The sequence below is a fragment of the Enoplosus armatus genome, chromosome 15 (genome assembly GCF_043641665.1).
Source record: "Enoplosus armatus isolate fEnoArm2 chromosome 15, fEnoArm2.hap1, whole genome shotgun sequence".
Lineage (NCBI taxonomy): Eukaryota > Metazoa > Chordata > Actinopteri > Centrarchiformes > Enoplosidae > Enoplosus > Enoplosus armatus.
The window spans coordinates 2545-19738 of NC_092194.1; positions in this window are offsets into that span (position 1 = coordinate 2545).

Consider the following 17194-nt stretch of genomic DNA (forward strand, 5'->3'; position numbering starts at 1 on the left):
TTCAAATCCGCTCCAAACTCACGGTTTGACTCAAAACAGGTCAAATATGCAGTTTGAGACTGAACGAGGGCCGAAAGTGAAGCTTTCATTCAAAACAGGAGGAAAGGACAAGTTTTCAGTGAAAGCGGCCTGAATGTCAAGTTTTCCCTCAAAACAGCTCCAAACTCACAGTTTGACTCAAAACAGGTCAAATATGCAGTTTGAGACTGAACGAGGGCCGAAAGTGAAGCTTTCATTCAAAACAGGAGGAAAGGACAAGTTTTCAGTGAAAGCGGCCTGAATGTCAAGTTTTCACTCAAAACAGTTGAAAAGGTCAAGTTTTGACTGAAATAGGCCTGAACGTGAACTTTTCATTCAAATCCGCTCCAAACTCACGGTTTGACTCAAAACAGGTCAAATATGCAGTTTGAGACTGAACGAGGGCCGAAAGTGAAGCTTTCATTCAAAACAGGAGGAAAGGACAAGTTTTCAGTGAAAGCGGCCTGAATGTCAAGTTTTCCCTCAAAACAGCTCCAAACTCACAGTTTGACTCAAAACAGGTCAAATATGCAGTTTGAGACTGAACGAGGGCCGAAAGTGAAGCTTTCATTCAAAACAGGAGGAAAGGACAAGTTTTCAGTGAAAGCGGCCTGAATGTCAAGTTTTCACTCAAAACAGTTGAAAAGGTCAAGTTTTGACTGAAATAGGCCTGAACGTGAACTTTTCATTCAAATCCGCTCCAAACTCACGGTTTGACTCAAAACAGGTCAAATATGCAGTTTGAGACTGAACGAGGGCCGAAAGTGAAGCTTTCATTCAAAACAGGAGGAAAGGACAAGTTTTCAGTGAAAGCGGCCTGAATGTCAAGTTTTCCCTCAAAACAGCTCCAAACTCACAGTTTGACTCAAAACAGGTCAAATATGCAGTTTGAGACTGAACGAGGGCCGAAAGTGAAGCTTTCATTCAAAACAGGAGGAAAGGACAAGTTTTCAGTGAAAGCGGCCTGAATGTCAAGTTTTCACTCAAAACAGTTGAAAAGGTCAAGTTTTGACTGAAATAGGCCTGAACGTGAACTTTTCATTCAAATCCGCTCCAAACTCACGGTTTGACTCAAAACAGGTCAAATATGCAGTTTGAGACTGAACGAGGGCCGAAAGTGAAGCTTTCATTCAAAACAGGAGGAAAGGACAAGTTTTCAGTGAAAGCGGCCTGAATGTCAAGTTTTCACTCAAAACAGTTGAAAAGGTCAAGTTTTGACTGAAATAGGCCTGAACGTGAACTTTTCATTCAAATCCGCTCCAAACTCACGGTTTGACTCAAAACAGGTCAAATATGCAGTTTGAGACTGAACGAGGGCCGAAAGTGAAGCTTTCATTCAAAACAGGAGGAAAGGACAAGTTTTCATTGAAAGCGGCCTGAATGTCAAGTTTTCACTCAAAACAGTTGAAAAGGTCAAGTTTTGACTGAAATAGGCCTGAACGTGAACTTTTCATTCAAATCCGCTCCAAACTCACGGTTTGACTCAAAACAGGTCAAATATGCAGTTTGAGACTGAACGAGGGCCGAAAGTGAAGCTTTCATTCAAAACAGGAGGAAAGGACAAGTTTTCAGTGAAAGCGGCCTGAATGTCAAGTTTTCACTCAAAACAGTTGAAAAGGTCAAGTTTTGACTGAAATAGGCCTGAACGTGAACTTTTCATTCAAATCCGCTCCAAACTCACGGTTTGACTCAAAACAGGTCAAATATGCAGTTTGAGACTGAACGAGGGCCGAAAGTGAAGCTTTCATTCAAAACAGGAGGAAAGGACAAGTTTTCAGTGAAAGCGGCCTGAATGTCAAGTTTTCACTCAAAACAGTTGAAAAGGTCAAGTTTTGAGTGAAATAGGCCTGAACGTGAACTTTTCATTCAAATCCGCTCCAAACTCACGGTTTGACTCAAAACAGGTCAAATATGCAGTTTGAGACTGAACGAGGGCCGAAAGTGAAGCTTTCATTCAAAACAGGAGGAAAGGACAAGTTTTCAGTGAAAGCGGCCTGAATGTCAAGTTTTCCCTCAAAACAGCTCCAAACTCACAGTTTGACTCAAAACAGGTCAAATATGCAGTTTGAGACTGAACGAGGGCCGAAAGTGAAGCTTTCATTCAAAACAGGAGGAAAGGACAAGTTTTCAGTGAAAGCGGCCTGAATGTCAAGTTTTCCCTCAAAACAGCTCCAAACTCACAATTTGACTCAAAACAGGTCAAATATGCAGTTTGAGACTGAACGAGGGCCGAAAGTGAAGCTTTCATTCAAAACAGGAGGAAAGGACAAGTTTTCAGTGAAAGCGGCCTGAATGTCAAGTTTTCACTCAAAACAGTTGAAAAGGTCAAGTTTTGACTGAAATAGGCCTGAACGTGAACTTTTCATTCAAATCCGCTCCAAACTCACGGTTTGACTCAAAACAGGTCAAATATGCAGTTTGAGACTGAACGAGGGCCGAAAGTGAAGCTTTCATTCAAAACAGGAGGAAAGGACAAGTTTTCAGTGAAAGCGGCCTGAATGTCAAGTTTTCACTCAAAACAGTTGAAAAGGTCAAGTTTTGACTGAAATAGGCCTGAACGTGAACTTTTCATTCAAATCCGCTCCAAACTCACGGTTTGACTCAAAACAGGTCAAATATGCAGTTTGAGACTGAACGAGGGCCGAAAGTGAAGCTTTCATTCAAAACAGGAGGAAAGGACAAGTTTTCAGTGAAAGCGGCCTGAATGTCAAGTTTTCACTCAAAACAGTTGAAAAGGTCAAGTTTTGACTGAAATAGGCCTGAACGTGAACATTTCATTCAAAACCGCTCCAAACTCACGGTTTGACTCAAAACAGGTCAAATATGCAGTTTGAGACTGAACGAGGGCCGAAAGTGAAGCTTTCATTCAAAACAGGAGGAAAGGACAAGTTTTCAGTGAAAGAGGCCTGAAAGTCAAGTTTCCACTCAAAACAGCAGGAATGGTCAAATTTTCAGTGAAAGAGGCCTGAAATTCAAGTTTCAACTTAAAACAGAAGAAAAGGTCAAGTTTTCAGTGAAAGAGTCCTGAAAGTCAAGTTTTGACTGAAAGAGGGGCCAAAGTGAAGCTTTTATTCAAAACAGGAGGAAAGGACAAGTTTTCAGTAAAAGAGTCCTGAAAGTCAAGTTTTCAGTGAAAGAGGCCTTAAAGTCAAGTTTTCATTCAAATCAGTTCCAAAGTCAGTTTTCACTCAAAACTGGAGGAAAGGTCAAGTTTTCAGTGAAAGAGGCCTGAAAGTGAAGTTTTCATTCAAATCAGTTCCAAAGTCATGGTTTGACTCAAAACATGTGTAATACGCAGTTTATGACTGAAAGAGGGGCGAAAGTAAAGTTTTCATTCAAATCAGCTCCAAAGTCAGGTTTCACTCAAAACAGGTGTAATATGCAGTTCATGACTGAAAGAGGGGCGAAAGTAAAATTTTCATTCAAATTAGGAAGAAAGGTCAAGTTTTCAGTGAAAGAGGCCTGAAAGTGAAGTTTTCATTCAAATCAGCTCCAAAGTCACAGTTTGACTCAAAACAGCTGTAATACGCCGTTTATGACTGAAAGAGGGGCGAACGTGACGTTGTCATTCAAATCAGCTCCAAAGTCACGGTTTGACTCAAAACAGGTGTAATAAGCAGTTTATGACTGAAAGTGTGGCGAATGTGAAGTTTTCACTCAAAACAGGAGGAAATGTCAAGTTTTTATCGAAATCAGCTTGAAAACTTGAGTAATCCTCCTGTTTTGATTTAAACCGTGACTTTATTGCTGATTTGAATGAAAACATCACTTCCTGGCCTCTGTCAGTCATAACCAGCGTCTTCCACCTCATTTTGCGTTAACTCTTTCACGCATAGTGGTCACTACAGTGGACAGCTATTCAAAAGCTGTTTTCTTTCATATGCATGGGTTTTAATGGTGCAGTTGCACATCAACCACTACAGTGGACGCTAGTGCGTCATCCCATACACTGCCACCAACTGGCCAGCCGTTGTAAGTGCAACACAAATGTCTTAAAACCAAGATGGCCAACGGAAGGCAGGAACGTTGAGCAGCTCAGGAATACCTTGCCAATCCTTCTATAGTAGGAGACCCTTGCAGGTGAATAAAATTTGGTAACATCAAGTAACAACTAAGGAGTTAAAATTTCCATTTTGTTCTATTGGTGTGTTAAATACATATTTCTTCAGTTGAAAACTCAAACGCATGCTGTCCACCCGAGTGGACATGTGAAGAACTTTGGAGCAGATTTGAATGAAAACTTCACTTTCAGGCCTCTTTCACTGAAAACTTGAGTATTCCTCCTGTTTTGAGTGAAACCGTGACTTTGGAGCTGATTTGAATCAAAACATCACTTTCAGGCCTCTTTCAGTCATAACCTGCGTTTTCCACCTCATTTCAGTTAAAACGTCACTTTGGAGCTGATTTGGGTGAAAACTTCACTTCGGAGCTGATTCGGATCAAAAGGTCACTTCAGAGCTGATTTGAATGAAAACTTCACTTTCAGGCCTCTTTCACCGAAAACTTGAATATTCCTCCTGTTTTGGGTGAAACCGTGACTTTGAAGCTGATTTGAATGACGACTTCATTTTCAGGCCTCTTTCACTCATAACCTACGTTTTCCACTTTTTTTCAGTTAAAATGTCACTTCGGAGCTGATTTGGGTCAAAAGGTCACTTCGGAGCGAATTTAAATGAAAAGTTCACTTTCAGGCCTCTATCCCTGAAAACTTGAGTATTCCTCCTGTTTTGAGTGAAACCGTGACTTTGGAGCTGATTTGAATGAAAACTTCATTTTCAGGCCTCTTTCAGGCTTAGCCAAGCTTCAAGCATGCCTCAAGGACATAAAGACCTGGATGACCTGTAATTATCTGATGTTGAACTCAGACAAGACAGAAGTTATTGTTCTTGGCCCTGAACACTTCAGAAACACAGTATCTAAGGATATTGTTACCCTAGATGGCATTGCCCTGGCCTCCAGCGCCACCGTGAGGAATCTCTGAGTTGTCTTTGACCAGGACATGTCCTTTAACTCCCACATAAAACAAACTTCAAGGACTGCCTTCTTTCACCTCCGTAACATTGCAAAAATCAGGAAGATCCTGTCTCAAACAGATGCAGAAAAATTAGTCCATGCGTTTGTCACGTCTAGGCTGGATTATTGCAATTCCTTATTATCAGGCTGTCCCAATAAGTCCCTGAGGACTCTCCAGCTGATCCAGAATGCTGCGGCATGTGTACTGACAGGAACCAGGAAAAGAGATCATATTTCTCCTGTATTAGCTTCGCTGCACTGGCTCCCTGTAAAATCAAGAATAGAGTTTAAAATCCTTCTCCTGACTTACAAAGCTCTTACTGGTCAGGCACCATCATATCTTAAAGAGCTCATAGTACCCTATTACCCCACTAGAGCACTCCGCTCCCAGAATGCAGGGTTGCTTGTGGTTCCTAGAGTCTCCAACAGCAGAACAGGAGCCAGAGCCTTCAGCTATCAAGCTCCTCTCCTGTGGAATCGGCTCCCAGTTTGGGTCCAGGAGGCACACACACTCTCTACTTTTAAGAGTAGGCTTAAAACTTTGCTTTTTGATAACGCTTACAGTTAAGGGCTGGCTCAGGCCTGCCTGGACCAGCCCCCTAGTTATGCTGCTATAGGCTACACTGCTGGGGGACTTCCCATGATGCACTGAGCTTTCCTCCTCTCCCTCTTCATCTTTGCACATTCATCACAGTCCAATGCATGTTACTAACTTTATTTCTTCCCCGGAGTTTCTTTGTGCTTTCTCATCTCGCAGGTTGCTGTGGATCGTGGTCCTGGTACGCCTGGGTGCTGCTGCCATGGGCCTGCCTGACTCTCATCACTACAGTTATTATGTTTAGTCGTAGTTCTGTTACTATTAAAGCTGCTATTATTAATCTCAGCTAGTATTACAGCTGTAACTACTATTATCAGTCATATTTCCAGTATTATTATAATTATAGCTGCTATTTCTACTGCTAGTGCTGCCATACATCTCTGCCTATCTGTCTGTCTGTCTGTCTGTCTATCTGTGTCTCTACGTCTATCTCTCTCTCTCTGTCTCTTTCTGTCTGTCTGTCTCTCTCTCTCTCTCTCTCTCTCTCTCTCTCTCAGTGCATGCTGGGAGATTGTGGTGTGTGAGTGAGACGCTGAGTGAGTGGATTTCGTACTTTTTTTCGTTTATTTTTTTCAGTAATATGTTTAATTTAAAGTAGTTTCTTGGTGGTGGTTTACTTTAATTGATAGTTGGTGCACTTTTGTGGTTTTTGGGGTTTGTTTGGGGTTTTCTTTGTCTCCTGCCGGTGTCTCTGCTGGCCGGCGTCTTAGACGCCATGGTAAATGGAGACTTCTCCAGGCTCACGCGGAAACACGGTATTAAGATCTCCGCCGGTTTCCCGTGCAGTGTGGAGGACATCGGGCTGGCGGTGGGGGACAGGGTTTGACACGGTAGTGTCAGATCGGCCGCGCGGATGAACAGCGCCGTCGGCAACCAAAGTTGTCCTGTCTAATGTCCCTCCTTTTATTACCGATGAGTTTCTCAGTAGAGAACTCTCCAGACACGGGAAAGTGGTTTCCCCCATTAAAAAGATCCTGTCTGGATGCAGATCTCAGTTACTGAAGCACGTAGTGTCTCACCGGAGACAGTTATATATGATACTGAACAACCGGGACGAGGAGCTCAACCTCCGCTTCCACCTTAAAGTAGATGATTATGACTACGTGATATTTGCAAACTCATCGGTAATGAAGTGCTTTGGTTGCGGTGAGGAGGGACACACCGTGAAGGCCTGTCCGGGGCGCGGTGATTCGGCTCGGCCTGGCCCGGGGGGGGCGACCGGCGCTGCGGCGGGGCTGCCCGTTGACTCGGGGCTGGGGGCGGCCGCCGCTGGCAGGTCCGGCTCCCCGGCGGCGGTCTCTCCACCCGGGGTAGCCGCTGTTGCTTCCGCGAGCCTTGACGCGTCGCTTGGCTGCCGTGTCTGACCCGGTACACGGGGTGTCACGGGATAATGTACATGGTGGAAGTGGGTGTGATGAAGAAAAAGGTGGTGAGGGTGTAGGTGAAGTAGGGGACAGTGAGGTTGGGGGAGAAAAGGGGTCAGAAACAGGTGACAGTGGGGGGGTGGAACAGATAAACAGAACAGGTGAGGTCAGTGAGACAGGTAAGTTAGGAGAGATACAGGCAGGTGAGGAAAGTGTTGTGTGGAGTGAGCAGGTGGAGGAAGCTGAGATGGAGGAGGAGGCAGCAGCAACAGCAAAACCAAAACCTGCTAACAAACGCAGGAGACAAACAAAAAATGCAACCAGTGAGGCAAAAACAAGTAAAGTTGGGGAGGACACCGTGAGGAAACAGGTGCAGATGGATGAAAGCGGGAGTGAGGAGGAGTGTGTGTCGGACAGCAGTGATGTGCCGTGTTTTAAACTGAGCAGCAGCCAGCAGAGAAAGCTGTACACTGCAGAAAAGATCAGGTCGTTTCTCCAACAGACAAAGAGCCAACATGGTGTTAAAGTGGAAGATCATTTCCCTGATTTATCAGTGTTTTATTCATTGGCCAGACTCCATATGAGCCAAAGAGAGGAGTCTGGCCTCACTGACCAGGAGGGTTTTAGGTTGAAAAAACTTGTGCTTAAAGTAAAGAAACAAATGAACAGTGATGATGTCAAAAACTCCAATGTGTGTTTTAATTAACTTATTGGTTTTAATTGTTGTTTTTAATATCTCACTTAACATGGATGTCTTTAGAGTGGGAAGTTTAAATGTCAATGGAGCCAGAGATGCAGGAAAGAGAGAACTTATTTATGAAATTGCCAGAATGAAACACATTGATGTCATGTTTTTACAAGAAGCGCACAGTAATTCTGGAAATGAGGCAGACTGGAGGAGAGAGTGGGAAGGGGAAGCCATTTTAAGCCACAACACCACTCTAAGTGGAGGAGTGGGCTTCCTCTTCTCAGGAACTTCTCTCCAGGTCGAGCATTTTATTGAGGGGAGGTTACTTTTAACTAAAGCTCGGTTTGAGAATTTCACTGCTGTTTTTATCAATGTGTATGCTCCAACAAACGGTGCAGAGAGGAAGCTGTTTTTACAAAAAGTTAACGATGTTTTAAACAGCTGTGCCTCGGAGGATTTTTTATTCTTGGGTGGGGATTTTAATTGTACTGAAAATGCGTCTTTAGATCGCAACCACGCAGAGCCTCATCCAGCATCCCAGCATGCTCTGGGGCAGCTGGTCCACTCTCATGGCCTGGTGGACGTGTGGAGGAGGATGCACGCAGACAGCAGACAGTACACATGGTCCCACCTCAGAGAGAGTAGGATCTCCTCAGCCAGACTTGACCGTATTTATTGTTTTAAGCATAATTTTAATATATTTAAAATGTGCAGAATTATACCTGCTGGTTTTACGGATCATTCCCTGCTTTTATGTCATGTTTTTATTAGAAATATTTTGCCGAAAAGTGCATATTGGCATTTTAATTCTGTTTTAACACAGTTCAGGGAGGTTCTCGTGTATTTCTGGGTTTTTTTTAGACAGAGGAAGGGTGATTTTAGCAGTCTCAGGCAGTGGTGGGACCATGGGAAGACTGAAATTAAACTTCTATGTCAACAGCACACCCTCAATGTTACACGAGACGTCACCAGATCTATGAAGGACCTGGAGAGTGATATAGTGGAACTAGAGAAAATGAGTGAGTCCACAGGAGATCGAGGATATATTGAAGTCCTCAAAGTAAAAAAACTGGCTTTAGCCGACCTGCTAGACAGTAAAGTACAGGGTGCACTGGTCAGGTCCCGATTTCAGAACATCGCTGAGATGGATGCTCCCTCTAGCTTCTTCTTCGGCCTGGAGAAGAAGAACGGACAGAAGAAGGTAATCCACTCCTTGCTGTCAGACACGGGGCAGGAGCTCATGGAGCCAGGCCAGATCAGAAGGCGAGCGGTGGAGTTTTACTCCACTCTGTATTCTACTGAGTACGAGGAGGAGGACACACTGCTGGAGGAGTTCTGCAGTGAACTGCCTCAGGTCTCTGGAGATATTAACTCCCAGCTCGAGGAGCCGCTGCAGATGCGGGAGCTTCAGGCCGCTCTGCAAAGTATGCAGGGTCGGAGGGCTCCCGGCATTGATGGCCTGACAATAGAGTTTTATAAAGCCTTCTGGGACATCTTAGCAGTAGATATTTTAGATGTTTTTAATGAAAGTCTGGCCTCTGGTTCCATGCCGATGTCCTGCCGCAGAGCTGTTCTTACGCTCTTGCCTAAAAAAGGAAACCTTCAGGACATCAAAAACTGGCGCCCCGTGTCTTTGCTGTGTGTGGATTACAAGCTTCTGTCCAAGGCCTTGGCCAACAGGCTGAGGGGAGCTATGGAGCAGGTCATCCATCGGGACCGTAGGTCTTACTGTGTGCCCGGCAGGTCCATGGTAGACAATGTCTACCTAATTAGGGATGTTTTGGAGGTCTCTAGCTCATTGGGTATAAACACTGGTCTGATTTCTCTAGACCAGGAAAAGGCTTTTGACCGCGTTGAGCACAACTTCCTCTGGAAGGTCATGGAGAAGTTTGGGTTCAGCGCAGGTTTTATAGCTAAGATGGAGAGTGTGCTGAAGTTTAACGGCGGTCTGTGTGCTCCTTTTAGAGTGTGTAGAGGGGTCCGGCAGGGCTGTGCTCTGTCGGGGATGCTCTATGCACTCTCCCTAGAACCCCTACTGAACAAGATACGCTCCAGCATACAAGGACTGGTTTTACCTGGTTTTAGTAGAAACATTGTTTTATCAGCATACGCCGATGACGTCATTGTTTTTATCGGAAGCCAGAGGGATGCAGACCTTTTAGCCACTATGGTGGAAAAATTTACTATTGCATCGGCAGCGAGGGTGAATTGGAAGAAGAGTGAAGCCCTCGCTGTCGGTGAGTGGCGTGGCAGTCTCCCAGTTCTTCCCCAGAGCCTGGCCTGGAGGAGAGACGGCCTAAAGTACCTGGGAGTGTTTCTGGGGAAAGAAAACATGGTCCAGAAGAACTGGGAGAACGTCACAGAAAAGATTGAGGGAAAACTTTCCAAATGGAAATGGCTGCTCCCTCAAATGTCTTTTAAAGGTAGGGTTCTGGTTTTAAACAACCTTGTGGCATCCCAACTGTGGCACCGTCTAACATGTATCGACCCCCCCTCAGGCCTATTAGCACAAATACAGAGGAGAATGGTGGATTTTTTTTGGGACGGTCTGCATTGGGTGCCACAAGGGGTGCTGTTTTTAGCCAGAGATGAGGGGGGACAGGGCCTCGTCCACCTGGCCAGCCGAACAGCCACTTTTAGGCTCCAATTTATACAGAAATATCTAACAGGTCCAGCAGATTTAATCTGGAGAGACGTGGCCAGCTGCATTCTCAGACGTGCTAACAACCTGGGGCTGGACGCTGCTCTGTTCTTAACTGATTTAAAACTTTTAAAGTTAAGTGGGCTGCCTCCGTTTTATCAGGGTGTTTTTAAGTCCTGGACCCTTTTTAATAAAAAAAGGTGCCAGAAGTCTGACTCTCTGCACTGGTTGTTGAAAGAGCCACTGATACACGGGGCCAGGCTGGACATCAGCAGCAGCGCCACACCCGGCCTGATGGGGGCGCTGTGCAGGTCCAGGACCCTGTGCCTACAGCAGCTGGTGGATGAGGCGGGGCCGGCGCTGAGCGATGCTGTGGCCCTGGGCTCTTTGTTGGGTCTGCGCTCGGTCCGGGTGGATCAGGGGGTCCTGGAGCTCTGGAGGCAGAGGCTCTCTGGAGAGGAGAGGAGCCAGGGAACGACCAAACCGGACCCCGCAGACCCGTTTCCGGAGATCTACCTGAGCCCAGGGTTAGGATACCTGACCGGCCCCCTGCTGACTGTCATTCACCCAAACAAACTGACTTTGCACAGAGCGGACAAAAATACTTTTTATTCCAACTGTGTAAAAAGCACCAACAGAAAAGGACTGAGCAACAGGCCCCCCACTGTGTGGACTAAAAGACTGGCTGGGGAAACCGGACCCAGCCCACAGTGGAGGATTTTGTACAAACCTCCCCTAAAGAAACGGACTGCCGACCTCCAGTGGAGGATTTTACATGATGCCGTCGCCTCCAATGCTTTTATTTCTGTTCTTAATCCTGCTGTTTTTAACAAGTGTCCATTCTGTGATCTCCGCAAGACTGTCTTCCATGTTTTTACTGAGTGTCAGAGACTCATGGAGTTCTTCACTCTTCTAACGTTGGTTTTTAGTCTCTTTGGTGTGAAGTTTTCTCAGAGTGTTTTTATCATGGGAGCTGGCTACAAAAAGACAAACAGAGAGAAGTGGCAGCTCCTAAACTTCCTCTCAGGAGAAGCAAAGATGGCCATATATGTAAGCAGGAAGAACCGGGTGGAGAACCGTGAGGGACAGGAGGCCAGGTCAGTCTGGCTCTGTAACATCAGGGCCAGACTGTGGCTCGAATACAGGTTTTTTAAACACATTGGTGATTTGGACGATTTTAGACAGCGCTGGTGCTACGGAGACATCTTCTGTTCTGTTAATAATGATGAATTGCATTTTGCACAGGTTTTTACTGGATAACTTATTTTTAATTAGCACTTTATTGAGTTGTCTGTAAATATGTGAAGTATGTAAATAAAGTGTTTTTGTAAAAATCAAAAAAATCTCCCTCCCTCTCTCTCTCTCCCTCCCTCTCTCTCTCTCTCTCAAACCCAACCGGTCAAAGCAGATGACCGCCCACCTAGAGTCTGGTTCTGCTCGAGGTTTCTGCCTCTTAAAAGGAAGTTTTTCCTTGCCACTGTCGTTAAAGTGCTTGCTCATGGTGGGAACTGTTGGGTCTCTGTAATAACATTATAAAGAGTCGGTCTAGACCTGCTCTATTTTGTAAAGTGTCATGAGATGACTTTTGTTGTGATTTCTATATAAATAAAATTTTATTGAATTGAATTGAATTGAATTTCAGTCATAACCTGCGTTTTCCACCTCATTTCAGTTAAAACGTCACTTCGGAGCTGATTTGGGTCAAAAGGTCATTTCGGAGCAGATTTGAATGAAAACTTCACTTTCAGGCCTCTTTCACTGAAAACTTGAGTATTCCTCCTGTTTTGAGTGAAACCGTGACTTTGGAGCTGATTTGAATGAAAACTTCACTTTCAGGCCTCTTTCAGTCATAACCTGCGTTTTCCACCTCAGTTCAGTTAAAACGTCACTTCGGAGCTGATTTGGGTGAAAACTTCACTTCGGAGCTGATTTGGGTGAAAACTTGAGTTTTCCACCTCAATTGAGTTAAAACGTCACTTCGGAGCTGATTTGGGCGAAAACTTTACTTCGGAGCTGATTTGGGTCAAAACTTGAGTTTTCCACCTCATTTGAGTTAAAACGTCACTTCGGAGCTGATTTTGGCAAAAACTTCACTTTGGAGCTGATTTGGGTGAAAACTTCACTTCAGAGCTGATTTGGGTCAAAACTTCAGTTTTCCAGCTCATTTTAGTGAAAATGTGGCTTTGGAGCTGATTTGGGTGAAAATGTCACTTTGGAGCTGATGTGGGTGAAAATGTCGCTTTGGAGCTGAATTGGGTGAAAACGTCACTTTGGAGTTGATTTTGGTGAAAATGTCACTTTGGAGGTGTTTTGGGTGAAAACGTAACTTTGGAGCTCATTTGGGTTAAATCTTGAGTTTTCCAGCTCATTTCAGTGAAAACGTCACTTTGGAGCTGATTTGGGTGAAAACTTGAGTCTTCCATCTCATCTAAGTGAAAATTTCACTTTGGAGCTGATTTGGGTGAAAACTTGAGTTTTCCACCTCATTTGAATGAAAACATCACCTTGGAGCTGATTTGGCTGATAATTTCACTTTGGAGCTGATTTGGGTGAAAATGTCACTTTGGCGCTGATTTGGGTGAAAACTCGACTTTTCCAGCTCAGTTGAGAGGATCATATTTAGCATACGGACGTGATAGTGGTATTGATCTGTTCTCAGCGAGAAAGTGAGTAAGCGCATTCCCAAAATTTCCAACTATTCCTTTAAAATGAAACAGCATCAGCATGAGGATAAAAACATCTAGATCTCTGGGAAATTGTGATTAGTTTTGTTGCTGTATAGTAAAACAACTAGCAACCAGCTCCGTCAAGTTAAACATGCACCTTCAAAGACCTAGTTATTTGGGTGCCTGAGTTATTTTATTTCTAACCTATTCTAGCAGTCAGCATCAAGTGCCATACACCACTTGAAGTTTCAGTCTGGTTCATTTAAAGTCCCAATTTTACGTTTGTTTTGTCTGAGAATGAATGATTTTACCAGAATCTTTTCATCTGTAAAATGTAGTGTTTTTTTCTTTTCCTTTTTTTTTTCTTTTTATTTATTTTTAGTACAATAGAATAGAATAGAATAGAATAGAATGTAATAGTACAATAATACAGAAACAACAAAAAATAAAATAAACTCTCTTGAACAAGTCTTTTTCAGACTAACATGATACACGTTTCCTTTTGTATTCAGTCCATTTTCCCCAGCGTTGTTCATGGAGACCTGCTTTGATCCTTAAATAATGAGTCAATCTTTCCATGGAGCATATTTCCTCCACAACATCCAGCCACTGTCCTAGTTGAGGAGGGTCGCATTTCAACCAGTTCCTTGTGATCGCCTTTTTACCCGCCAGTATCAGGATTTTGAAGAGATAGGTGTCCTCCTTTTGAATTAAATCCACAGGTATCAGTCCGAGGTACACAATCCGTGGGTCATTAGGGATCTTGCAGTGGAAAATCTCCTCAAGTGTCTGAATGACACTGTCCCAGAATGCTTGAATTTTCACACATGACCAAAAAATATGTGAGTGATTCACCTGTCCACACTGTCTCCAGCATGTCTGCTGTTTACTCAATTGTTTATTTTTTATGTGGGGTGTGATAAAGAAACGGATCAGATTCTTCCAACCAAATTCCCTCCACCTTTTGGAGCTGGTGGATGTCTGTTGTGTTCTGCACTTAGAATGCCAATCACTCTCTGACAGATTAATATTCATTTCTAGTTCCCATTTATTTTTTACATAGAGAGAGTTCCTTCCACTTCGTTTTTGTAAACTCTTGTACAATTTAGATACAATCTTTGAGGGAGTTTGTTTATATGTGCCTGTCAACACTTCAATTACTTCATTGCCTTCTTCTGAAATACTATCTATCATAGAAATGTCTCAGCTGCTCTTTTCTTTTTTGAATTTTGAAAGTTGTATTTAGATGTTTTAGACTTCTAAATGATTTTTTGTCTACATCTAACATTTCCTAAGGACGTTATTTTAGTGTTATCCTCATCATTCATCAATCATCATTATCGTGGTGTATTTCTATATATTTCATTTAGTGAACACATAAATGTGTCCAAAACAGAGGACATTGAAGCAAAGGTGATTTTTCTTCAGAGAAATATGTCACTTATCAATTGAACATGAACAACAAATGCAAGCAGTGCAACAAATAGTGAAAACTGTCACATTCTTCAGCCTCAGTGTCTCAGAGGTATGCTGATGTATGATGCTGATGGTGGCCAGTGTATCCCCTCTCTCATCCTCTGGACTAAAATAAATAGGGAGAAAATATACAGATATAAATGTGTCCATATTTCTTTTCACTCCTTTTTTGCTTTTATATCTCCAGTGGATTTGTCATACTACCTCATATTCACACATACACCTAAACATTTGATTTGACACACACTCTATCCCCCACTGCAGTCAAGCCAGCCTCCACTTCGAAAAACACGGTCAAACTAGCCCCCACGTTGTTTTGTGGTGCATGTATACACTAGGCTTGACAGTAAGAGCGTCTAAGAATGGATTTCAAAATAAAAGCAGCATCATATATGAGCACTGTTCAGCTTACAATTAAAAAGGAAACTTCCTTGTCATAGACGACCTCACGGTATCACTCAGAAAGTATCAAGACATTCTGATGTTGCATCTCAAAATTAAAGCCCTCTGAAATCTCTTAATAAAGCTATATTTATAATTGAGATTCAGATTGGTATTAAAAAGGAAACTTCCTGTTGCCACAGACTAATTTCACATCAGGCTGATAGCAGACCGCCCCAGAGTGTCACTCAGACAATATCAGTTCATTCTGGTGTGCAATTTTGAAATTAAAACCCTCTCAATTGTGATATATGGGCTATCAAAATTAAATTAGGAATTTAAAGGAAAATTACTTTTTCCACTGACTACTCTCACTTCACAATGACAGGGTAGGGTGGTAATCTGGTGCAAACAACTTGGAGCTGAACACACTCAAGATAACAGTGGACTTCAGTAAGAACCCATCAGCACTGCCCATCAGCGTGGATAGGATTAGCGAATCAAAAGCTAACCCCTAACCCTAACACTTTAGAACAATAACAATTTTAATCAACTATTTAAATGGTGAGGCATTGCGTCTTGTTCATGGCAGTCCAGTAGTACTGCAGACAAAGCATGCAGAGACATTCAAAACCCCAAACACTGTACTCCCAGTAAGTGCAATATTTGGTTATATTTTAGTTTTGTTTCTGGTACCAACAACTTCTATAATACAGTTTGTAGTAGTTCACAAAGCCTTGCAAATACTTACATTTTAGCATGACATGCCCTGATAATTGCTGGGTCATGTGTTATCTAATCCACTTTATTGGTAAAGATCATGTCAATGTGAAAATATGTGAAATGATAATGGGTTTACTGTTTCTTAAAATGCATTATTAAATTAAATCTTTGTTAGATTAAATCTTATGTATGTAAACAAGCCATGTGTATGCATACATTCATCAATGGTGAAACAAATAGCACTACACCTCTGCTTTAAAGTAACCACTAACTGCTGCTAACTATAGCTGCTGTTAGCTCAGTTAGCTCGGCGCACAGGGGGATTGTTGGTGTTTACACCGCCAGCACAGGAGCTTTGGACAGCTGGGTGGAGGAGGTTTTTCAGGTCGAGGCTCCGAAAATCAGATGGTTAGAGTCAGCAAGCTAAGAGCATAGATATAGATATATATCTATAGCTAAGAGGACGGCTAGCTGCACAGCTAATGGCCGCAGTTAGTGATTACTTTAGCAAGTAAAGCCATCTGTCCATCAAGAAACTTTGCTTCACAACTGAAAAAGCATGTTCTGACATTTGTTCGAGACATACTGAACAACCTCCAAAAACTTGAACCTGAGCAGAGTGGTCTAATAACTTAGAGAGACTGAGTGGCTGGATGAGCACATCCCTGTACTTTGTGGGTGTGTTGTCACTACTGTGCTTGGAGCAGATGACCATATAATGAAATCCTTGCCTATCTGACATCAGCTTGGTACAAAGGTAGAAAAAGTGTTGGAAGTGTAGTGTGTAGAGTTTTTTGCTCACAGGAGATTACTTTTACATACATTTACCTCATTATTTGGCAACTTTGGCAACATTTAATATGGCTTATAACTTGGTTTTGACAGTTTTTCTTTTGTTCTGTAAAACATCTGTCTATCATGTACGTGTTTTACTTTCTGAACAATTCTGAATCTTGTTTGTCTTATTAGCTTCAGAGCACTTGAGTTTCTTTATTGTTCCAAAAATGGACTAATTAGATTTTTGGACCTTGTTCACAGCCATTTTGACTAGTCATAATTGGAAAACCTTGGTGGCTCTGTCCCAGCAATTATTACAATGCAATGCATTGTATATGTCCATATATTTGGACTGGTCTCCAGGATATGACAACTACTCAGTGCCTCTTTATCTCTTTTCTAAATCTGCAAGGTCACTGTCTATGCTTGATGTTTTTTTTTAATTACTTAAAACAACAAGCATTGTCAATAAAATGTACAAATGACATTACATTTTCAAGTGTCAATCAGGACATATTTTGATACAGTACTCCGTGTACAAAGCCAAAATAAATGTATCTGTTCAACTTTTTCAAAATGTGCACATAATGCTTTTGTACAGAGCTAACCAGGGTGTCATAACAAATGAAAAATATTGGTGTGGGAACGAACAAACAATTTATCTCTTATTGTTTCTAAATGTAACACTTAAAGCTATAAATGTTTGATGATGCTGATTTACTTGCATGATGTTGCATTTTTTTTAGTTGTATCCACATTGTTGAAAGCACTTATTGTAAGTCACTTTGGATGTGTCTGTTAAATAATAAATTTAATGTAATCTAATGTAACCCCCCCCCCCCCCACCCC